The 22,106-nt window shown below is 38.6% G+C and overlaps 1 protein-coding gene across 8 annotated transcripts in view; it reads right to left on the minus strand.

Moving 5' to 3' along the window:
- The window catches only part of LOC148394952 (leucine-rich repeat and fibronectin type III domain-containing protein 1-like protein), a 108,371-nt gene that overhangs the window by 85,011 nt on the left and 1,254 nt on the right, over positions 1-22,106 (minus strand). The gene's annotated exons all lie outside the window — the stretch shown is intronic.

Consider the following 22,106-nt stretch of genomic DNA (forward strand, 5'->3'; position numbering starts at 1 on the left):
GCACAAAGGCTCACATGGATATTTTGATCAGTTGTTGTGCTGACTATTACCAGATTTTAAAAAAGCTACAGATTTAGCACCTTGAAGTCATTTATTTGAGAATTTCTTATGATGACCAATGAAAATAATTATATTATCAGAAAACCCATTTTCATAATTGACACGAGACATTAAAATGCATTTGTCTAAGTATAGGCTATGTTGCAAAAGAGCAGATCCATATTCTCTACAATAATTTACATGGTTGCTAGGTAGAGATACTGAAGGATTTGGGAGATAAAAGTGACTGCATAGATCAGCACATACAGTTATTGATGAAGTCTTGTGTGGTTGGTGATACTCAAGATGGCTTCATCTGATTAAAAATGAAGTCAAAAGTAGCTTTAAAAAAAGCTGGGCATCCATTTTACAATCCACCTTCCATTTCTTGTTCGCTGTCACTCCTTCTCTGAAACATGAAATGCATCCAGTGAACAAAGTCAGCTCAAGAAGCAGTCGGATGCTCAAAGCATTTACAAATGGGTTAAATCTTTGAACTGTGGACTAGAGCTTTCCTCAGCCTTTTGATTCAGACTTTTATCTTCTCAATACTCTCCCCCCATGGAGATTATTCTGACACTTTGCCTTCACACATTTCTTTTTAGGTGAGGTGTAAGGTCAGACAGTTTGGTATAAACGCTTGTGCGTCTGTCACCTCTTAGAGGCACTCGCTCAATCTCATTTAGTGCAACTATCTGTTCGAGGACTGCCTCGTTACATAAATAAACACTGGTATAGAGGAACATGAAAGTATTCTCAAATTCAGTATTCATATAGTTTACAGAAGCCAAGAATGGTAGGTATCAGCTAAATTACCCCAGTAGTAGTTGTGGATAATTTTTAGCTACATTTTACCACAGTTTTGCTATAATCTACTCCCCTTTGTTAATTTTGAGGGCAATTTTCCACTTCATAACAGTACTGCCTTTACTTAAGGTAGAAGTCAGGAGACATTTGATCAAACAACAATGGAAGAGTGTGTGTTATTCAATCTTTATTTTAACCTTTTGCTCTAAATGTTGCTCACTGCAGTAATTTTGCACAGAACAGCTACGTTTAGACAGACTCAGTCATATCTTCTTTTGCTGAGTTTGTTCAACATATGTCTCTTGGCCATGGTGAGACATCCAATTTAAATAGAGTTAGAACTGACTTCATATGTGGATCATAAATAAAATTGAATTCATAGCAGGACTGGCCGGAATAAGAAAATATTAGCTTCATAAGGCTCCATACAGAGGTGGGTTTGAGCAGAAGATTAAAGATTACATATTATAAAATGGGCGAGGTTAGGCATCGCACAATCAAACTGAATATGGATAAGTATATTCTAACCCAAGTATGTGTCGAGATGGACTTAACGAAGGATGACGAGTTCCATGTAAAAAAGCGACTGACGAAGTCAAGCCATGTGGTGAGTCAGCATCACTTAAGGCATGTTTTCTAGTTGTATTTCTGGAACTAAATCAGTTTGCCATTAAAAGCCCATCCACTGTGTTGATTTTGTTATTTTATACAAGGAAACCGCTCTTAAGATGTTTGAGGTGCCACTAAAGCAGAAAATAACATTAATCACTGTTCTTTTTTATATAAAGTATTGTTGGTCCGAAACAAGTGTTTCCAGTGAAACCAAACATTTTTGCAAATTACAAAATAACTGAAAAACCTTTTTTTTTTCATGAGAAATAGTCTATTTTTATTTGGCAGTTTTGGAGTTTACATATTCATTTAACACAATATTCTCTGTCTCAAATGATCATTACAAATGTTCTAAAAATGGCTGGCAGCTCTCTACTCTGAAAACGCATAGCAGTAAATGAATTAGGTACAGCTTGAATAAACCTGCTTGTAAATAACTGGAAGCCCAATGTTCAACGTCCAATAAAACATATTGCTGAACCACATGGGAACGGCTCTGACCTATTTTAAGTCTCCACCTTAAGTGGTGAATAGCTCTTCTCTGCCAGTGCAGTGTAATTTCAGCATGTTTGTTCTTGGAGGAAAGCTTCTCAAGACAACGAAGCACCACAGAGACAACGAAAAATGGAGCAGAAGCAGCCAAATTAGATCTTGTCCAAGCTCCATCATAACTGTCACCGCCATTTCAATACAAACATAAAAGAAAACGAGAATAAAAGCAAGACTACCAAAATTACATTTCCTTATCAAGGAGTGTGCACATTATGTACATTCTAAAAATACCAGTCTTCATGTTATACTATGTTACAGGATAGGATCATAATGGTTGCCCTGCCGCTGACCCCCCCCCCCCCCCCCCCCATCTCCCCCAAGCTGTCTTGCATACTTTAGTAGTCACGTCCACCTGCCCACCACCTATTTGTGCCTCGTGTGCTTTCTTTAGAACAGTCGGCGGTGTGAAGCATTGCCAGTGAAAGGAACTCATAACTCCAACACTTTTTTTCTGTCTTTCTAGCACTCACCACTTTAATGCTGACTTGTCACCCAGATATCCCACGTCATAACAAAGGGTTGAGATTCTGAGAAATGCATTTGCTGAACTATGCCATTTAATTTCAGAGGGAGGCTTTGACTGACTCAATTGTGCATGCAAAAAAAAAAAGCCTTAAGTGAAGGGACCACCCAATTTGATAAGCAGATGCATTCATGAATGCATGATGATGGGTCAATGATGGGTCATTAGCAAGCCAAAGGTCTTGACGAATGTGTTCGAAGGTGGATGGAAATATTGATTAATGAATGAGAATATTTTCCTTCCCAATTCAATGTTGATTCACATCCTTGGTAATGCGTATGATTCACGATGTACAAGTGAAGGCCACCCTCTTTCAAAACACAGCAAGATGGCGTCCAAAGAACAGCAAGAACTCGAGAACAGCACAACTTTTAAATCTGACATTTTGGGTTCCCTTGTAAATCCGGAACACAGGATAAAACTTAAAGAATCATAATTTAACTGAACTGCATCATCAAGACAAAATTAAATTGTGAGGGTCTTAACAATATTCAACCCTCCAACATTATTGAGCCAAGCCAACCATTTTGCATAAGAAAAATCTTACGACACACTGCAAAACAAATAATGCCACATTGAATATGATTATTAAAATAATCATAATGCCCTTGTCTCAATTTACTCACAAATGTACTTCACGTGGACTATTAGAATGTTTAATTTAACCCAAACCTTGCAGGAAGCCATGAAATACTCTGTTGTCGGAATAGCAACAAGTGGATACGCAAGATTAATTTTATTTTCTGCTATCTAATTTAAGAGCATTTAACTGTTCAGCCTGTCAATATCTTCTGCTCGCATAGATACAGTAGATGAACAAAAAGTAAACTGGTAATTAAAAGAAAATACTTTTTATACAAATCAAGTGAAATAAAAAAAAATGTCCACAGCAAACCTGATCTCAAAGCATTCTACTGATCGATCCACGGTGGGAATCACCCGCCTAGACAATAGCTATATTAATACCAAAGCGGAATTCAACCTTTTCCTCCCCCTCATCATTCCACCTGTCATGGCTTTTTTTTTATGTATTTGTATATGCGAGTATATGTCTGTGTGAATTGAATAATCCCGTGTTCATCACATTCGTTGACACAGTGACCTGAAAGCCCTCATGTAGCACGCACTAATCCAGATGAGGCCATGTGGCGATTAAATTCAAGATCATCCTTTTGAATAGGAAATATGCTATGGAGATGTATTTTTCATTATTTGTTCCTTTCTTGCCTTATTGTTATGACCTGCCAGTGAGTCTAGAGTGCATGCATGTGTTTTGAATGCGTTTTGAATGTGTGAGCGTGAGTGTGTGTGTGTGTGCGTGCGTGCGTGCATGTGTGTGTATAGAATTTATTTTACAACTATTTTTAAACTTGGAAAAGTGGACAAGTACCATTCAAGGTTCCTGTGCTACATCTACGAAGCAGCTGTGCTGGCTTTTGTATGTGCCACCACAATTACTTTGGGGCTGTTTACTCCAACTTTACTGCTCTAAGGGTTTGAATTTACACTGTGGCCACTTTAGAGAGGACACAAAATGCAGCTGTCTGAGCCACCAAAATGACACAACTCATAGCTGTCACACTAACACACACACACATTGAGGTAAATAGCCTTCACAGAACCGATGACACAGAATATCATTTATAGCACTGCTGTAAGAGGTAAGCGACAGTTACTCGGGATAAGGAAACAGGACCGGTACAGCATTCAAAAACCAGGTCACCTTGCCTAATAAGTCAGTCTACAGTAACCTGCAATACAACATTATAAAAATCTTATGGTATGCTGTCTTCACAGTATTAAAGTTTCAATCTGGTACATGTTATTATGGTATTGTAGAAAAATAGTAATAGAATGCCAGAGTGTGGAAAATTAAATGTCAGGAATGTCAAGAGGTCAACACAACTATGAAAAAGTCAAATAAAAACACAATGGTCAATACAGCACTTAAATAAATGCTTATTTGAATAAAGTAGGTGAAGGATTTGTTCAGCAATTACAAAAATGGCTGGTGTTGATGAATACCTGCATAAAATATCTCAATAACCGTACTGAAATGATACTATGGCAAAACCTTAAAACATGAGTAAAAAATAGTACATCACTCAATGCAGCCACAGTTAAATCCACTAATATGACCTAAGTCCACTGTGAATGGGCATTAAAGGAATTCAAACCAGGGAGATGAATAAAGCTGATAAAGACAAATTGGTAGTGTGGAACACAAATGGCAGGAAGGTTAAAAAAAAAAAGAAAAGAGAGAGAGGAGTGGGAGAACAGGACTAAGTTGTTTATGAGCTGCTCAAGGAGAGGTCATCTGTTGCCAGTAGACACGCGTTAATCTGTCATTACTCTCATCAGGCCTTTGGCACTGCCACACTCAAGTGCTAGCGTTTGTGTGTTGCTGCAAAAGCAAAAAGTCTGATTGGAATTCTGTTCAAGGGCTGGGTGAAAGCTGAGTCACCATGACGACCTGCACAGGAGAATGGGGCGGGGGGATACTTGGTAGAACCGGGAATGATGAAAAGGAAATGGAATATCCTCCACATTGGTATTAAGGTGACTGAGCCACCAGCAAATTATACTGGAATCACAGTTGAAGTGTTTACTTTAATCATCCATCCATAATCATTTTAATACTTATTGATTGCATTACAAATTATACTTTGGGGTTATGAAAATTGCCCAAAAAAATTGTCTCTAATTTGGAAGTGACATAGCAACTTCTGTTGATTATGGACTCTGCTCCATCATAAATTTTCAGTGAGACGGAACTATAATCATCATTATTTCATCACACTGATATAAGGTAACAAAGAGGACTTTTTAAATGGCATTTCTTGCAACATCACAAACTGTGGCCTGCAGGATATACAATTAGACACAAATGAGATTTGATACAAGGAAAATATTCAGCTTCAAGCCTACAGCTTTTTGGTTTTCAGTGAAATTTCACTCAAACGTCTCTCAATTGTACAGCCTTGTGCTTGAATGATCCTATCAGTTTGTTTTCAAATAATGGCTGTTTTTCACATTATATGTGAGAGAGCAATATCTGGGATGTCATTTTAAGAAAAACATGTTTGGAGAAAGGAAAGGGTGAGTGAGATGACGCTTATGAGAATAAGTGCAACCTGGGAAAATATAGCCTCTGGTCAGTAGCCAGTGTACAGAAATAAAAATAGAAAAACGCTATATTTGCAATCAAGCCATTGTTACAATTATGTCTTTCATACCACAAGCTTACTAATGTTTTTGTATCTGAATTAACTGTTATGTCACACTGGCTTTGAAAAAAAAAAATCAAGACGATCATAATCTTAATCTTGGATAGGGTCTAGCTCAGCAATTGGCAAACGACGGTCCGCGGGCCACATCCGGCCCACGGGGCCGTTTAATCCGGCCCGCCAAACCTGAATAAATTGTATTATTGAACTTTTTTTGGGGTCATTTTCCCTGCAATTAGTATGTTTCCCCAATAGATGGGGAAGCGCCCGCCCGCGCATTTACTCCCGGAAGCCGTGTCAGAAAGCTCGGTACACACTCACAAGTGCGTGTACGTACTAAGTAGTACGGACCCGGCGCACTCCGCGCTCAATTTCCATCAGTGCCGAATTTCGAGTGTGGGTTGTGACGTCAGCATTCTCGTAATTCGCGCGCTGAGCTTTCAGATACAGTTTTACGTTAATGCCACCCACAAACCTTCCCCTGGAATCCTTCCACTAAAATGAGTGGCCCGAGGAAAAGAAAGGTGGACACTGAGTGCCGAGTGTTTAAAAAAAAAAAAAGAGAGGAAAATTTGGCTCGACCTACGTGTGTGAGCAGACTTTCGCCACATGAACGTCAACAAAGCCCGTCACAGATCTAGGTTAACGGACCGACACCTCGGCTCTATCCTAAGAATTACCACAAAAAATTTTACTCCAGACCATGATGCACTAGCAAAAAAGGGAGACCAACAATACTATTGATTTCTTTATTACTTTATTTAGAAGTATTCTTTCCCTAACTCTTCAAGATGATGTATTGGTCAGAATATTTGTCGTTTGATGTGATTTCGCCTCATTAGATAAATATATTTCATAAATCTGACCTGCAGGCGCTGAAGTGATGGAAACTATTATTCATAATAACAGTGTCGTATTTAATGAGAATCACTGATATTTTTTTTTTTAATGCTGTTAATAAATGCATTTGTTTTCAAAAAGCTTTTTTTGAATATCCATGCTTTACTACCAACTAAAAGTACAAACCTTTTATGCAATGACCTTTACATGTCATTTCTATTACTTCACACAAACACTACATCCATCTGCTCCTGGTTCGGCCCCCCGATCAAAATTTAGAACCAAATTCGGCCCACCAGTCAAAAAGTTTGCCCACCCCTGGTCTAGCTCATCCATGACACTCGTGAGGATAAGTGGTGTAGAAAATAAAAGACGTGAGTAATATAATTATGACCACATAAGTTAAAAGTCATTATTGAGCTGCTCCATGCTGGCAAGCCGTTTGAGTGATGAGCCGAGCGCTTCAAGAGCTGCAGACTATGTTTTTTATTCTTTCCTTTTTTTTAAACAAACCATTTGACAGACATTTCTGACAGTCAAGGAGACAGACGCTTTCACAGCAGCAGATTTTGACAGGTCACTCAGAGGACATAATTGATTTTCTTTGAAGGTGTAAAAATGGTTTCGCACCCCGTCATTGATGTTACCGCTGTACAGTCATTGAAGCGAATGTGTGTACAGTATAATATTTCAAGTCTAGATCCATGTACTCAAGTTTGACACTTATTATGAATTAACAGGAAGATGAGAACAGAATGGCCTGTTCCGGTGGAATTATAAGAGTTGACTTAGATCAAGTAGTAAATTACATGTTGTAATTATGCCACAGATAGCCTCGATCTGTGTATGTGCTGTGTGGGAGTACAGTCCTTCTATATGCTCTGTGACAGCGCCAGTATTTCTATTTCAAGCGGAAACCAAGAACCCTTCATGGACCTCGCATTTCCTTAGTAATTGTTTCATTTTGACTTGATTCAAAGTCTGGACAGGTTTATGAGGCTATACCTCATCTGTTATGGCCCTCTCAAGGGCCATTTCTGTCTTATCATGTTTTGGGGCTGCTTGTGCGTTCCCAATATGGCGTAATTTGCGGACATACAGTCAGAAATGTGATTTATGAAGACGTAGATAAGAAGCTGACTTTAATAGATATTAAAGGCCGTGTGTTAAAAGTCATTTGAAATCATGTGACATTTAAAAAACAAGAATAACCGCAATAACCCCAGGCTCATGTGTTGCTCATGAATAACACACAGAGCAAATAATTGAAGGTGAGAGCACTGGCAAGTGAATAAAGAATCATAATTACAGAATGTTATTGTTTGTGACAATTAACGGTTATGTTGTTAATAATGTACTACAGAGGTGATTATGGTTACCGTGTAAAGAAAATAAGTAACAAAAGAGACTCTCGCATGTTTTCCATTACAGTCAATCACATTATCATGTTGAACTAAGAATTGTCATCATATGCGGCACAGAAACATTCTATCAACTCCAATTATATTTGTTACAAAACAACATATAGTGGATCAAAACACTCAAGACACTTATATATACTATGAATACTATGTATACATACAGACTTATTTATGACTCGGTATATTTCAATGATTATGAATCAAGCAATCAACAGATGAAGTATTTCTCCCAACAGATGGCAGAGACCCATTTTTATTTATATATTTTACGGCAACTCAATTCTAATCATTGTGCATGGTTACAATCAAGGAGAATCTTTTTTTGTTCTGAGCTGATATTTTTGTGCTAGTGCGGTATTGAGCAGTGCAATGCTGTTATAGTGGAGGTAGTCTGTGTGAATATAAGTTCCTTGTTCATGCTATGCTGTTTTTGAGGTCGCAAAGTTGTCAAGGTTGTATGACACCGTGGTTCATGTGGTGCTCGTCAGCAGACAGGAAAATGATCAGCCCAGAAGATCACTGGTTTCTCTGCCTAGCCTGGAGGACATCCCTAGCTCTCGCTACCTTAGCAAAGCTCCCCTCATCATCAAGGGCTCTTCTCACCCCAGTAGTCAGTTCGAACCGCTGCCCTCGAGCTAGCACTACAGGTCATAAAGATCTCGGACAAACAGACTTCTTCTCCGGAGAAAAAAAATCATAACCAGGAGTAATGCCGTAAGAACCAACTAAACATCAACCAGACGTGCACTAAGATTTACTTTCTGTACAATTTCATTATAGTAACCCATAACTGTTTACACTCTCTGTGATTATATATTATTTTCAGTTGAGTCAGTTTTCTTATATGTATTTATTTACAATGATTTACTCTACCAGGCATATTTAGGCCACAAAGTATAAAGCAATCATTTTGGATTTAATTTGCTCTTTTTAGGCCGTGAAAGAAATGCTTCAAATTAACAGTTGAATGCCCCTTACCCCAATTACTAGTCTGTTAAATTGAGGTTTTACTGGATAGGGCTATCCATTTCCTCAATTGCTGCAAGTCACAATTGTCCAAAAATCAGTTCCACTGAATAGAGAGAATTTATAAATAATCTATAGTACTAATCCAGTGTTATGACGAGCACTAGAGTAAATCGAAGCTATACACCAAATCAGATAATAAACATTTGATTTAGCTCTGGGTTGCACATCAATCCAAGTGATCAGCGACATTTCACCTACAAATGATGACGAAAGCAGCACATTCTAATTAAGGTTACAGAACCCCTTTCTGTCTCAGCTGCCTTTATGAAATTAACAACTCTTCAATATAATTAGCCACTGATAAATGATGTCTGCATGGAAACATTGGTAAAACAGCAGAAACACAAAAATAGAAAGTATACACGAGTAGGTGGCATAAATGTTATCAGATAAGCATGCACGTTTTTAATTAACTTACACCCCTAACATTAGTGTCATCGGTCCCGCAACAGTGTAGATGGCAGCAAAAAGATTTATCTACAGTATTCCTCATGAGAGACAAAAAAGGAATAAGATGAATTCAATTTTAGAGTCATGGTACAAGAGCTTTGTGTAACAATTTAACACTTTCAAAAATGACTTAACGGAGGGTCAACAATTGGATGATTTCAGTCCCACTTTTAGGGCTTTAGTTGTTTGATCTGAAAACTTATGACTATATAAACTAGACGTTTCCACACACCAGATGGTGTGGGTGATTTTATCGCTTTTGTGTTTGATAAAAATGTAAAAAGAATGTTGAACACAATTTACAAAGAATCCCTAAAGCATTGTCCAATGTTTTTCACAGAGAAGCCTGCACTCCAAAGCATTTTATCGACATTGTGTCAGTCTCCTATCACATTTTTTTTGATCGTGAACGATTCATTATTAAAAACTGGTATTTTCAGCAGTGGGTTTTCACTCAAGGGATAGATAGTTTGGTGTAACTTATTCATGCGAGATACTAAAACTAAATGCATCTTCCAAACATTGGCAAACATCTAAGCATTTAACAGTAGCTTTGTATAGCTGCACTTTGCTCCAGCAACTCATCTAAAGTGGACGCAAACTGAGGGCAGCTGGCTATTGAGAGCATAGAGAGCTCTCCCCCATATGTGCCTACAGTATGTACATGTCCATATTTTAGGATATAGCTGCAGCTTTATTTTGTCACAAACAACATCAATAGAAGAATAAAGCAAGCCAGCTGTCACCAGCAAGCCCTGCAATAAATATCAACCCATGTATAATGTTGACTATATTCATGTGACAATGTCAGGAAATGTCATATGGATGTGTTGTGTATATGTCTATGTTGCAAATATTAAATCAATTTAGATAGCAAAACTACTCAACTACTGTCTAATACCATCATGAAGAAATGCTTCATGCATTTCAGATACATCATCATGACATCTGAAATAAAAGGATGGCTATGATCTCCATCTAGATCTAAATGTTGCATATTTCAATGAGTGTGCATGCATGCATATGTGCAAGGGGGCCAAGAATTAGCACATTGGCTTGTCCCGGTGAAAAAGACCAGGCCCATTTTTATAGTCCAGCCCGGCCTGACTCAAGCCATGAAATATTTAGCTGTATGGGCAGCATGATTTAGTCGTGCAATACTGCAGTCCCGTTCATTTAAATTTCTACAGACTTTTAAAAACTCTACATATGTAGCTGTTACTACTACACCAGACAAACGTTTAAATGAGCCGATTTCTACACATAAATGAAATCCTCCAACACTAAAAAAAAAAAAAAAAGAAACCATTTATTCTGCTTGCTTTGCTCAGGAATAGGCTTGTAATAATATTTAATAATGGACTATTAAATGTATGCGATATGTAATGTATGAATGTATGCAATTAGTGTAAAATTACTTAAGGAAAACACAAAAGATGGATATTTTGATTCCTAATTGCAGTCAACCTACAGTATATATAGCAACAAAATCAAGCCTTTCAAATTAAATACACATTCCCACATTTTGTCTAAAAATGTGTCAATAAAATGACTGGCTCAAATTCTATACATTTCTTTACAAATATGGTACACTGTCGTGGTACCACCTTAATCCAAGTTTAAGTGCAATTACAAATACATAATTGTTCATACATATCCACTCTCATATATATTATTTTGGGGAATAATCATATATTATACCAGAAGTTACAGAGGAGTGCTCATCATAATGAAATTGACAGTCCGCTCTAGTAATTAAAAATAATAACAACTTTCCATTTCGATGGATTCCCTGTATAATTTTTGACTTAATACTGTAAACAGACAAACAAACAAGAACATTTGCATAAAAACAGACTTGCAACAACCACAGAAAAGATAAACACATATTTATGACACATGATTCTACAGCAGTAGCTTGGGGTTCACAACGGTTACTCGCCTGTTATGCCAATTATCTTGAAACAACAATGAAACAAATGTGTCATATTTCCACCTTGTAACTGCAATATTACTTACTTAGATCTTGGAATTCCACACGAACTAAACGCGCCATCAAAGGGTTCATACAGATTCTCACACATCATATACCTTTGATAATAATAGGAATGAAGCAACTATGTGATGTGAGAAATTGAAAATTGCCTGTCTACTCCATAGGTGATATAAGTGAAAACAAACAAGTCGGTGGTGTAAAAAAAGCTCTTGTTAAACAATTCATAGTGTATGACCACTTCCAAGAAAATGTCTAAACTGTTTCTTAAGGATTCATTGGAGGAAGAAACAAGTTTGTGCTTTTCTTTTTACTTTGTGCACCACTTCAAAATCATATTCTTTTTCAAACACATTTTACTTTTAAGAATGTATGTATTAAGATTGTGAACATTAGGACTTGCAGCTAATTAAAACATCAAATTAACCATAAAGACATTAGAAACTGACATAATTGATTAAATAGAATAAAGTTGGCCTTATACAATGTCCTATGTTTCAGAATCAAATCAGAATAGTCTATATTGTCATTTTAATTTACATTAGAACGAAATTTGGTTGCAACCCCAAGAGGTGCTTTGCAAGTTGCATAAAAATGGCAAAACAATGGCAACAAAAAAATGTAGCTACTTTCTAAAACCATTGCAATAAGTTTTACCTTGTATCCATCAATACAAGCTGAGAAAACAAGCATGACTCTTCTGGCTCATGAGGATCCATTTATCATAGAAAAATATTTTTTTATATTCACACATACTGTATATGTGTCTTCATTCTGACTCGTTTCAAAACATCAACCAAATATATATAATCATCTACATTCATGGTGCTAAATATCTAATTTGTGTAAAACAATTGCATCTTACTGCTGGGAAAAAAATGGTATCGCGTTGCACACGCTTCCACCGGTAAGCGAGAGCCTGACCGTGTGAATTAAATGAGAAGTAAGCTCAAACGGCATCTGTCTCGTTACAAAGCTGGACAAAGAACAAAATGTCACTTTATCCTTGCATGATGTGACCTAATTATTTCTTATATAATGTTCTTAGTTCATGACTCACTCTCTTTGGGGGGGAGCCCATTATATTATTATCATCTTAACCTGCACAGTGACTGGTGAGGAGTGGACCCAGCAGCAATTTTATCGACAAAGGGAAGGATTGAACATCTTCCATTTTTGTTACAGTATTATTATCTGATGGCCGCTTGTAACAGCTGGCAGCTCAATGACTTGGCAGCTGGGAGAAAGACTTCAACATCTTTAGTTGTCACACGTATACCAACACATACACTGCCTGCGTCAAGGCTGTAAATACTGGACCCAATTTACCTGTAGTGCCATCCCACGAGCACACTAAGCACGGTGGATGCTTTTAAACCCCTGTCAAAAAACGTGTGTGTAAAGTGTGCCAAAAATCGGACACAAATCACCCATTAAAGTTTATCTTACAAATGTTAGTTTTTAATGGCAGTCTTCCAAGCTTCTCACTTTTGACCTTTGGCTTGGGAGAGTAATTTGTACTTGACTATAAACTGATTTATTGGGTAGTTAACACATCAGTGGAGAACACTTCCCAAGCTCTAAAGAGGCATCTTCATGTGCAATCAGAAATGTAGCAAACTGAGTGGAAGTCCCCTGCCAGATGTCTGACCTCATACCGCCTCAATCCAGGGTGTTACTCATCACAGCTCAGATGAGATTTCTTGTCAACATTCTCTTCCAATATATACTCTGAGGAATAGCTACTGTATACTTCTACAATATCTATCCATCCATTTTTATACTTCTTATCCTCGTCGGGATTGAGAGGCGCTGGAGCCTATCCCAGTTGACTTTGGGCTGAAGACAGACTTCACCCTGAACTGGTTACCAGTGAATCACAAGGCACATAGAGAACGATTCGTACTATCATTCATACTTGCCTCTGCAAACATCAGCGACGTCCCCTTTACTTACCATGTGTAACAAAATTACAATCCAGTCACAGGTCATGGGTCCTCTGATGCCATAAATACGCAAAACACACAGCTATAAACAGGACCTGTTTTAAGTCTGTCTGAACATTTTGTAGAAGAACCCGAAATATGTCGCTTCAGTGAGCATTGCAGAAGAGATTTTAGTGACCATTGTGTTTTTTGAAGGGTGTCAACAATTAAGCTTAGGTGTGTATTTCTATTCATAGTATGTGATAACAATGTCTCACTTTATTGATATTGATGAGGGATAACAGCCCCAGTGCCATAAACTGGATAAACAATATAGCTGCCACATATACAGGTGGATAATGTTTACGATATGACTTCAGCACTCATCATAAACAACTTAAGCAGTCGAACTTAATTTAGATTGTGCAAACAAATTACGCAATTGAACTCAAATTAGATCAAAAGGGGCCGCTTAACTGCACAAAATCACTCTGACTTTGGTTTAAAAAGCTAAATGCATTAATTAATACAACTTAACCTGTGAACAAACAAAATGTTTTAAATGAGCTCAACAAGACTAAGCGGATCAAATGCTCTGGATGAGTTGATTGAATTTTATTGGATTCTAAATGCGGTCCTAAAAATATGCTTGCAAGGTGTGAAATTTATGAGCAAAGGAAGAAGTGGTACTTCAAGCACGAAGCAATATCGGGCTGTTGCCATACTGATTCCTGCCTTGTCTCTCTCGCAGACACAGACCTTTGCAGCTGTCAATCAAACCATCATCTAATATGCATCAAGAGCTGCACGCATGCCTGAAAATTAGGGGTGTTTTTTTTTTTTTTCCCGAGTTTGCATGTGAAGAAACCTCGCATATTTGAGTGGAACTTGACAGAAACAAAGAATACGTTGAGCACAAGTGTGTGCACTGACATGTGCCAGACATCTATAGTCAAAAGGATTTTAACCTACATTCTATTTTTGTAAAATAGCTCTATACCTGCCATAGTAGATGTGTAGTAGCGTTTTTTTTCAATGAATTTTACCTAAAAAAAAAAAAAAAAAACATTTAAGAAATCAGCTTTATTCATTATATCAAATAGTTTTGGGTGATTTTTGTAATCTTTGAGCTGAATTCTTTTGTTCTTTTAGGGCTTTTTTTGCAAAATGATTCTGAGATTATGACCTGCTAAAAATGCAATTTGGCAGCACAGTGGGGCACGTTAGCATTTCTCCCCCACTGCAAAGAGCTTCTGAGTTGAAGGTCTCAGCTCAGAGCTAAAATTGGACACTTTAATTTCCTCCCACATTCAAATCGCATGTGTTATATTAGACACTAAAATGCTCTCAGATGTTAATGTGTGAGAGAAAACTAATTAAGAAATAGTTGGTCGATCATGTCCAGCTATTACATTTGACTGGTCACTTATGTTGTGAGCTAAGTTAAAACATAATAAATTCGGATATTACATACTGACAAGCTTTTCTGAGCGGTACAATGGCACCATTATTTTTTCGTCCCATGAGAGGAGGCTAAGTAGCGTGGCACAATGACAGAACCGTCGATATGACAATGTCCAGTGCCAAAAATCCAATGTTGTACATCCATAGAGAAATGAGAAGACAACAAAAACTATGTTTACAAGATAAACAAATTGTACAAATATGGATGTCATAATTATAATCATAGCCAAGTTATACATCTTAAAGTTTACAAGTCCATGAATTATTTTTTTCAATTGTATTATTAACATAATATTCAAGGCCTCAATTGAAAAAAAACAAAAAAAAAAGCATTTTGCATTTTTTATCCATAGATTAAGATCATGGCGTGAGTAGCAGTCAATGCAAATAAATATATTCAAACCATGCACATCTGTCTGCCATGCAATGCAAAAATGAGATTAAAAATTCTAGAAAAATCCAACTGAGATTTACCGTAATAGATTGTTCTTTGAAGCCTACTTACACAGCTGTGTGCACATACTGCATGCACAATGTACATAAAAGGACAACGCACATGGCATCCAATTCTATAGGGGGCTCCCCAGAAGGTATAAAGCATGACCAAACACACGTCGACACAATCACATGGTAGATGTCACATTGCTGGAGACTGCACCAGATACCCAACTTTTAATCAAAGACTTCCACAATGACAATGAGTGAGGTTACCACAACCCTCTGGCTTTGAAACCTTATTACTACTAAATGAATGCCAACCGCAAAAGTACAAAGTTGTTTTGATTGCCCGTTAGTTGATTGTCGGCAAGTCGGTTAGTTCGCAGGCTTGCACACAAAGGGCCTGATTTAAAAAGACTCAGAATAATAGGGACTAAATTGCATGTCCACTCTTAACAGAGTGCATGTGGTGTAGATTGATACGTTACATGTGATCTACACTGAGCATGGGTGCATCCAGCTAGAAGTCAACTTCCATATCTTTCTGCGTCACCAATCAAGTTCACGGCTGATTTTGCACAAGCAGACCTTTAGTGAATGAGGCCCATTACGTCTTCTCGGCACTTAATGTAATCAGACTGAAGCATAGCTGATCAGGCTTGCATTACTGAGACAACCTGCATAAGTCCCACGTGGGTCATATAGGTTCTGCTTTGCTGCTTCATTCATTCAATTTAGTTTGATATAATAAATGAATAGAATACAGCCCATCTTTTCCTGTTTGCACACAAGTCCGTTGTAATGTTACTAAATTTGCACACTTTTCATCTGCATGGATTCTCCTGTCCAAATTCCTGACACGCCTACCCCGTGGAAAAATGAGAATGTACATGGAAATTTGCATCTACTCCTCCCAGTATTTTGCACATTCAGGTAGAAAGGTTCGAAATGAATTTGTGGCCTTTTTTCCCCCTTGGGCAGATGCAATTGTGGGCGTGGTCAGTTAGTGGATCAGCTTCCAGATTTGTGTACGCAATCAAGTGTGTGCTTGTTTTTTGCACTTTTAGACCTTTAGTAAAACAGGCCCACAGACACATAATTTCCACAATATTTTGCAGTGTGATGGCAAAACACCAATACATTAAGATGCGGGTCAGAATAAATATGCACAACATTAAATGTGCATTGGAAATGGAGTGGAAGGGATAAAAGCTTGCTGCGTGTGCAGTTGGCTCACTTCATTATTATAGCATCTCCATTATGTGCATTAACGCTCGGAATGGGCTTGGCCATATTGGGGTCCCAGGTGATCTGGAGCCTATCCCAACCGATAATGGGCAAAAATTTGGTCAATTGGAATTTGGGACAAAATTCCCTTTTCAATTTTCCCAGGAAATAACTTGTTTACTGAAGAGGATTAGGGCCGGTGAAAAAAAAAAGGGGGGAGGTGACAGGATTCTGTATTTTTTTCTCAGAATTCTGACTTTAAAGTGAGAATTCACACTTTTGATATGAAAACAGTACACCAGCTCAATTTTCTACCAATTGACAATTCACCAATTCACTAAGGTGAAGTACCATTTACAGCTCTACAAAAATTCAGTTGCGATTTGGGACTGAATCTGAGCTTTTGCATTTTACTCCAGCAGTGGCTGAAAAGAGGCTGTCAACACCGATCAAACCGCTTTTGGCTCCTGCTATCATAATTACACAAAGGCACACCATCATCAGCGACTGTTTTTTTCCCCCAAATAGAAAATGCCACTGTGACAGTACAAATTGCAAGAACTTGAACCAGTGAGACAATAGACAGATGAGGCGCAACATGATAACTCACAGCGCCCCGCTCATTAAACCGTCTGGGTTGATCAAGAGCATGCATGCAGACTTTCATTTAAAAGTTTATGCGAACATAAATGCGCATGCCATCAACCACGGGGAAGAGACTCAGAAGATGATAAAAACAGTCACAGAGGAAAAAGTATAAAGACAACCTACAGAGAAGAGACTTGGGAAAGAGAGGAGAAAGAGTAGAGTGCCCAAGTAGAGAAAAATGAATGAGTGAACTGATTGAGAAGGGGAGGAAAAGAGCGGAGGGAGCATCCATCCATGCATTATGCGGCACTGTTTCTTTCTGACACTGGTAATTGATGAGGAGAGATAGACGGGTGAGCACACACTCCTTTTCAATCCATCTCCACTTGCTATCTGGCTTTTGCTTGTCAGGTCTGCTATGTCACCACAGACCACGGTGGTTACAGATGGAATGGAGACAAAACTATCCACTGGAGAGACAAGTCACACATATTCAAAAACAGCAGTCTCTAAACCTTGTCTACCAAGTGTTCTAGTTTGTTAAGCACAGACAGAATCAGGAAAAAAAACTGCAGCTGCTGTCCTGCCAAGTACTTTTCAGTGTCATCAAATGTAACAGCAACAACAGAAATGCAGTCCGCTTTTCTTGACTTCAGTGACTTTATTTTTCAGTCGTTTGATGTAAATGCTAGTGATACCATGGCCGTTACTCTTTTTCCATTGGTTGATCCCGCCTAGTGAGCGCAATGTCATCCCTTGTCAAAAGTAAGACGTACAATGTAGAATAGCACAAGCTTGAAGCGGCCGGATTAAGTGTTATTTTTGGAATAAGCCGTAGAGCCACACATGCCTGCTGTTATTCTGATTCTGATTAATTATGCTTGAAGAGTAAGAATATATATTAATTGTGTTTTATATGGATTAGCATCGTGAACAACGGGTTGATTCATTGACGCTGCTCCTGCTCGAACACCTGCTCGATATAGTATCTGTGGAATGGCATCCGGGAAGAGTGTCTCCAATCCCTCGAATGCAGACATACGCACTGACTGAGAAAAAATAAAATTACTTTACCCAGGTTAGCGCAGTTTCAAGCTGGGCATTAATTCCGTCTGGCAATAAGTTTAGGGGAATGATTGGTCCAACCAAGAACAAAAACAAAATATCAAACTAGACCCACAGCATGGTGCAACTGCAACACAGAATCAAACTGAGTCATGTCCCTGAACCATTAAAGGGTCCAGTGCCTTTCTATCTTCAGCATGTTGTATTAACGTTTTGGTCCACAGTGGCTTTTAAATCTATTGCTTCTCCTGCTGCCGCAATTAAATCTTTTACTGCAGGCGCCTTCAGTAGTGGGCATCAGTAATTATACACTATAACTGGTAATAATATAACCAGAGTTGTGGTCCCATTTGCTTGTGCTCTCTTGGCATTAAACTTGACATGAGTTGCATGAGTATTTTATTCTCTTGTTCATAGATTATATGAACAGATATCAGTTTTTAACCCCAATATACAGTAGCGGTACAGCAAGAGACAAATGTATTACTTGGCTTTGGAAAAATAGCACTTTAATCTCTGTGGTACTATTAAAAATGTTGCAGAAACCTTGCACAGAGCCTGATATTTATGGCTGGAGAACATCAGCCCACTTATTTACATACCCACCAGCTCAAGTTTGTGTCAAAAATGTTTTACCTTTACGAAGGTGCATCCTAAAATCAGCTATTTCTCTTTCTGCTAAGAGGCTCCAAAAAAATGAGGGTATCAAACTGTCATCCCCAGAGATGCATTTTGGTAACTTACAGGATGCAGTGCTTAGGCTGAGCAGTGATATATCGGCACAACACAGCACCTTTCTACGAGCATGCTGCTTGGCATTCAGCACACCGCTCACTCCCTTGTGCTCTCTGTCTCTCTTGGCATCAGTCCTCTCTCCACCTTTCTTTTTTTTTCTCTTCACACTCAGCTCCATCTCTCACTCGCTCTTCCTTGGCGAGCTGGAGATGTGCCAATGAGCCAGCATCTGTCATAGCGTGCGTGTAGACACACGCACACACTTGCGCATATCGGTGTCGACATTTAAACCCCTACTATAGTGGACATCGTGGCGCTTAGTTGAGACCATTGAGATAACATCATCTGGATTTACCGTACCAAAGCTTAAAACAGTCACGGTCTTTATTCTTTTTTCTTTAGCTTGCCAGTCTTTTCTTCTTACACTCCCTTCTTGATTAGACTTGCTTTTCAGAATTTTTTCTACTTCTGTGTGTTTCATTATGGATTCAAAAACTGAAAATCTTATTTGACCTTATGTTTTCTTCCCTCACATTCCTTTTCTTTCTCTCAGTATCATCTTCAGCTCACCCAGCACCAAATTTTCTATGATCTGACCTCGGTTTTTTAATAAAGTCAAATTCTCATCATCATCATCACGGCCTTCCACCATCTTGCAAATGTTTACTTCCACTGCAGCTACATTACTTCCATCCCCGGCCATTTTTTTTTTTATTATTCATTTCAAATGTGTTGAAATAGAAACATCACTGCAGGCAGCAATGCCTGCATGATATTGGTCCTGCAGACACTCAGCGAGTGTACGCGACATGGCTTTCCTAAAAATATAAAACAGCAGTTTGCCTCTTCTTGTAAACTCACTGGATTTACTAGTGTACTGTAATTCCTGTTAAATACAGAGCAAGATGAAACGCAAATTTACAATGAAATCGTTGCAAGATTCAAATTGTGTTAGAACCAAGCTATTTTCGCGCAACTTGGTGCTGCGTTTTTCGCTCCGATGCCTCCATTTCTTTACTTTTATGTAACTCCCCCTGATGAATAAAATCACCTCGCCTTCAACTTGAGCAATTAATGTAGGTCGGAAAAGAAGATTTTTACAGTGTGACTTTTACCCTATTCACAACGATTTTTTCTTTTCACACAAATTCTGGTGAGAACAGGCTTCACTTCTCCATGGAGCAATTAATCATACATAACCTGTTTAGAATGTATTCCTATCTTAGACGTCCTTATTAAATATGACATTGTCAGACACGGATGGATTTTACAATAAGCCAAGTACAGAAGAATTTCTTAAAAGTTGATGGTAAAAGAAAAAAAAATCATGAATTAGAATTAATTACACTAACAACACATTGACAGCAGGTACGTTTTTGCAAAGCCCATCTAGTATTAAATCTGTTGTGATTAAACAAATGAAAAAACACTTAAACTGGGTTACTGTTATTAAGTCATGTCAATTAAAATAATCTCATCCAGCATCTTAACTCATTGAACATCACACAATTGGAACGTGAAGCAGATTCTTGCTCCTTCACTCCTGAGCTCCGACACTAGAATGGTTCCTAGAAGCATGAAAGTCAAGCTCAGTCAACAGGCCAGGGGAATCATTCTTGTATTTTTGTCATACGTCTAGTTAGGAAGTCCTGGTATAGCTGATGAAAAATTGTGGTCCCCAGCAATCATTTAAGTTGGGCTAGTCTGGTCATGGTTGCGTGAAAGCTGGAGCCTATCTCAACAGACGAGTCAGGGTGACTGCACACTGGACAGGTTGCCAGTCAATCACCAGGAAACTAAAACAGGCCCACTGAGTGGGACTGGTTGCCATACCGGCTGCGCGGAAGTCCGCCAGGTGAAGCACTATACTACTCATAGCTCTCTTCCCAAATTCTATGTTCAATTTACTAGACACTACACAAATGGCTGGGCTCACACTTTATGCCATTTTTACAGTTGCACCAAAATGCCTTCTGGGATAGGCTCAGCTGTTGAGAAAACTAAATGCCATGGCACATGTTTTGGACAGAGTCACTTGTCTAGCCTTGGGTCAAGCACACATGCACAAAAAACAGTAGCGAGTCAAGTGTTAAAATAAAAAAAGAATGGGATGAAATGCTTTATTTACATCAACGCTAATTCTGTGTCATCATATAACATGTTTCATCCCCATGGAAATGCAAATAGAGCCATTTAAGTACAAGCAAATCGAGCAGGTAAAGCAAAATTGACGCGCTGACACTGCAATGTATATTGTTGACTGTGTGCTGCTCTCACTTCAGCTTTATGTGGTTTCCTATATTCTCTGTCCGTTTCTTTGCGGTGCAGCAAGAGCCATTACCCAGCAGACCATTAGATAATATCAAAGAGTAGCTACAGCACAGCATTGTTTTGTATAGTTGCCCCCTATAGCACTCTGCTGCTCGGGCTTTTAATGCAAGCTGCAATACTTGCCAGTTGATGATGTTACTCTCCTGTGTCTTTTTGGCTGCCTCCACCATTAAGCCCCCAGCCACCACCCGCTATTCCATTTTATGATTATCCACTACCATGTTCCCTCGTTTTCGCCACTCACCTTTCCAGCAGTCCTCCCTCTCTGCTACCATTATGCCCTCCCATCCCTGCCCATAAACACATCTCCCCTATCACCTGGACCATCTCCGCTCCCTTGTGCTTCTCTGTATTCCATCTGCCCTCTTCCCCTTACGACTCATTTTAAGTCAACTCGGGTCTCCTCTTTGCTCTGCACAGCCTGGCTCTTGTCCTCTTGGGCACTTTGCCCTTTTAACTTGTTTAATTATGCCCTCAGCAATACGCATACTATATATCCTTACATTTAAACCTCTCTCTACAAAACGCCATCCATCTAGTTGTTATACTGCTTAGCCACATAAAGCTTTATTGCAGACATGACTTTGAATGATGGGTGGAGTCCACCCTTGACAAGTCACTCGCAGGCAACATATTGGAATACAATGATTCGCACTTGTATAGAAAATTTGTAGCCTTAAATTAACCTAACATATATGTTTTTGAAAAGTGTGAAGAAGCTGCAATCACCTGCAGAAACCCCGAGACAGAACATATAAACTCCACCAAGACCAAAGCCAGGATTCAAACCCAGAACTCAAGAAGCACGAGGCAGACATGCTAACTAGGATTCTACTATGA

The sequence above is a fragment of the Syngnathus floridae genome, chromosome 7, assembly GCF_059516105.1.
Source record: "Syngnathus floridae isolate MCC-2025c chromosome 7, RoL_Sflo_1.0, whole genome shotgun sequence".
NCBI classification, from domain to species: domain Eukaryota; kingdom Metazoa; phylum Chordata; class Actinopteri; order Syngnathiformes; family Syngnathidae; genus Syngnathus; species Syngnathus floridae.